The sequence below is a fragment of the Limulus polyphemus genome, unplaced genomic scaffold (assembly GCF_000517525.1).
Source record: "Limulus polyphemus unplaced genomic scaffold, Limulus_polyphemus-2.1.2 Scaffold77911, whole genome shotgun sequence".
NCBI classification, from domain to species: Eukaryota; Metazoa; Arthropoda; class Merostomata; order Xiphosura; family Limulidae; genus Limulus; species Limulus polyphemus.
In genome coordinates, this window is record NW_013743507.1 from 1 (window position 1) to 4,380 (window position 4,380).

General features: G+C 34.0%; 1 long non-coding RNA gene across 1 annotated transcript; it reads left to right on the plus strand.

The window, feature by feature from the left end:
* Positions 1 to 1,406: 1,406 nt before the first annotated feature.
* On the plus strand, positions 1,407 to 3,502 carry LOC111084521. The gene is made up of 2 exons (XR_002609602.1): positions 1,407 to 1,580; positions 3,429 to 3,502. It is a non-coding gene; the product is annotated as an uncharacterized LOC111084521 (long non-coding RNA).
* Positions 3,503 to 4,380: the final 878 nt, after the last annotated feature.

Here is a 4,380-nt window from a genome sequence, read left to right on the forward strand (position 1 = left end):
TTGTGTTGATAACTACTACGAGAAATCCGACCACGCAACAATCAGGTGTATCACTATTGTTTAAAAACTGTGTTGATAACTTAAAGTTGTTGATATCGTTTTGTGGTCATCCTCTCACCATATATCTTCAACTTTAACCTAGAGATGCGAAGCACAATAGAAGGAGCTCATCTTTTCTCTACTGCTGCCACCAGATGGCCTTGTTCACAGAAGTATATAAGTCACTTTAATCAGATTCCAATGAGAAGTCCACGAGATTTTGAGCAGGTAAGCGGGGATGGGTTGATAATTATAGTTAGTATTTAAAAGTTTCAATATTTTATATGTAAATATATATATATATACTTAGTTACTTAGCTGCTTATTCAGTAATTTCCTTATCTCTCTTGATTTCCTGCTGTACAACTTTCGATTTGGGAGCTCGATTAGAATCCGTGCGAAAGCCTAAAAAAAATATTCACCGTACTTTAATCCGTGGCTGCGTTATAAGAGTGACAGACAATTCCTTAGCGTGGATGGTAGGATGCTTTTGACTGGCTGCCTTCTTTCTGGTCAATAATTCAAAATTAGGGACGGCAGCAAATAGTTCCTGACCTGATTCAGGTACTTTATTTAAACGTTTCTTTGCCAGCTTGGTTGTTTTCAAACAAACAAGAATAAAAACGTTTCACCACGTTGTTATCATGGATTGTCACATTTTTAAAGGAAATAAGGGGAGGGAAGGCTAAAGTAAAAATGAGACATTTAACTAATTTTTCTACATACGTAATAAATAGTTGAAAGATTACCAGTAATGTTTAATTCAATATATATATATATATATATATATGATACTGCTAACGTATATATGTAAATAACGCAGTAAAACAAATAATGTTTACTTCAATACATGTATTTATACTTTATATAAATGTGGTTGCTATATTTTAAAACATCCATTTTTATTTACTAGTTTCGTGGCCCTCTATCTGTTCCTTCGGGGAGGAAAAAAATAATGGATCAATAATCTAATAACAGGTGTATAACATACTGACATATAAACAGGTGTATAACATACTGACATATAAACAGGTGTATAACATACTGTCATATAAACAGGTGTATAACATACTGTCAGATAAACAGGTGTATAACATACTGTCAGATAAACAGGTGTATAACACACTGTCAGATAAACAGGTGTATAACACACTGTCAGATAAACAGGTGTATAACATACTGACATATAAACAGGTGTATAACATACTGACATATAAACAGGTGTATAACACACTGACAAATAAACAGGTGTATAACACACTGTCAGATAAACAGGTGTATAACATACTGTCAGATAAACAGGTGTATAACACACTGTCAGATAAACAGGTGTATAATACACTGTCAGATAAACAGGTGTATAACATACTGTTTCGTCCTACTCTGGATTGTTTCATTCCTCAAATAGCCACTGTACACGGTCTTTCCCAAGAAAGTTCACTCAGAGTGAGGGTTTTACCCCACTCTCATAAACAAACAGACCCCGAGCAAGTTAAAGACTTCTCCTTTCCCGAAGAGCTGAACACGACGGTATGAAACAGGTAAATAAAAACATCGATAGATTAGGTTTCTATTTTTTCCATCATTTGAACCCTCAACTAAAGTTGTACTTTGTTCAAATACGATTTTAAAACTGTCTAAGTAGAAATATCTTTATATATTTATATAAAGCTCTTCTGTTCAATCGGAAAAGCAAACACTCCAAAACTGGTTTCAATAAATCATAAGAGTTCACATTTCCTCCAAGTCTTATGACGTACAGCATCTAAAGCATTTGACGTTCCTTAAATCATTACACTGTCCCCGGCTGTTCCTTACATCAGTACACTGTCCCCGGCTGTTCCTTACATCAGTACACTGTCCCCGGCTGTTCCTTACATCAGTACACTGTCCCCGGCTGTTCCTTACATCAGTACACTGTCCCTGGCTCCAAACATTTCACAATATTTGTGAACCATACAGAATCTAATAGACTATATATATATTTCTTAAATCAATATACTTACACTGTACGTTTGTTAAATTGTCTGCAGGCCTTGGGTAAATAAAAAATCGATGTCTATGTCAAAGTAATGGTTGCTAAACTATATATATTTCTATAGTGTGTTAACTACTACATACAATATTGTCAGTTAACTACGTGTGGTGTTGTAGTGTGTTAACTACTCCATACAATCTTATCAGTAAACTACTTGTGGTATTGTAGTGTGTTAACTACTACATACAATCTTATCAGTAAACTACTTGTGGTGTTGTAGTGTGTTAACTACTCCATACAATCTTATCAGTAAACTACTTGTGGTGTTGTAGTGTGTTAACTACTACATACAGTGTTGTCAGTTAACTACGTGTGGTGTTGTAGTGTGTTAACTACTACGTACAATCTTTTCAGTAAACTACTTGTGGTGTTGTAGTGTGTTAACTACTACATACGGTGTTGCCAGTTAACTACGTGTGGTGGTGTAGTGTGTTAACTACTACATACAATCTTATCAGTAAACTACTTGTGGTGTTGTAGTGTGTTAACTACTCCATACAGTGTTGTCAGTTAACTACGTGTGGTGTTGTAGTGTGTTAACTACTAGGTACAGTGTTGTCAGTTAACTACGTGTGGGGTTGTAGTGTGTTAACTACTAGGTACAGTGTTGTCAGTTAACTACGTGTGGGGTTGTAGTGTGTTAACTACTACATACAGTGTTGTCAGTAAACTACGTGTGGGGTTGTAGTGTGTTAACTACTACATACAGTGTTGTCAGTTAACTACGTGTGGTGTTGTAGTGTGTTAACTACTAGATACAATCTTATCAGTAAACTACTTGTGGTGTTGTAGTGTGTTAACTACTCCATACAATCTTGTCAGTTAACTACGTTTGGTGTTGTACTGTAATAACTACTAGATACAGTGTTGTCAGTAAACTACTTGTGGTGTTGTACTGTATTAACTACAATCTTGTCAGTAAACTACGTGTGGTGGTGGTGTTGTAGTGTGTTAACGTGTGTTAGTGTGTTATGACAACGAAGGGGATTAACCTTTTCAAATTAATCTCACAAACATTATTTTTGTTTCTCTAACTAACCGCCAGGTGTCTAAGGAACAAATCTCAACTAGAGTTTAAACTAATGAACGTCTTACAACAAAACCTTAACTAAACAACCTTTATTGAATAACTCGTTAAAGGAAATTAAATATTTAATTAATCAAATAATGTGGATAATTAAATATAACGTTTTTTATTAGCTGGTTCAACAAAGTGAAACCTTGAATTATAGGCCGTATATGTTGTTGAATTATTTAGTACAGTTTCCTGCTGATTGGCCATAACTAAATCTATTGAAACAGTCTGTATTGTTTCATGTTTGGAATGTCTTCTTTTTCTTTTTTTTCTCAGCTTTTCCAACCAACATTCAAGGCTGCGACACCTTCGGTAGAAGATAAGTCTCTGAAAAAAATCTCGTGCCTAATTAAAGAAAAATATACTTATTTCTTTGTGTGTAATAATATATGTTTGACTTAAAATACGACTTTCTTTCTTTACAACATTCTATTTTATACCATCTAAAAAAAACAACAACCTAACAATGAACTGTTTACCAGAATCTTCTCAGAATTTCAATAGTAAACATTGATAATCAATACAGTAAGAAAAGCCGGTTAATTGGTGTTTCGGACGTGATTAATAATAGTAAAGATAACGTTATCCACTTTCCATTCAAACAGAACCGGTACAGTGTCCGATATACAGTTTAAAAATGTCAATCAGCTTTTTGTTATATTAGCTTGACCTCTGTATTTTTTTGTTGATGTGGTGGCGCTGTTCCGACCACATGCGTCCGATTAATCAGAGTGAGTACCCAGTTCCTTGATTGCGATCGTAAACTTTGTTGTTATAGTTACGCTGTGACTTTGGTTTTGGTTTTGGTTTATTCAAGTGAAGTGTGTATAGCGTTTTGACTGTAAATAGAAAAAATAAAATAAAAACCCAAACACTATTACCTGTACAAATGTTGGATCCAAAAGTTTTTGCTCAGAGAAATAAAACGAAAATAATAATAAAAAAAAAAATCTTATGTTTGATGTTATTATAAATAAATATGTGTCTGACAAAAATGACGTCGGAGTTTAGGTTGAAATATTTTACATAACTTCTGTATATTGGTTAAATTAAACTTATTGAAAACAGAACGTCAACTTTAATCTAAACAAATATATATACTACGTCAACTTTGTAACACACAGAAAGTTAAACATTATCTACCTGGCGGTGTATCTTAGAGTAGTCCCATGTAACACACAAGAAAGTTAAACATTATCTACCTGGCGGTGTATCTTAGAGTAGTCCT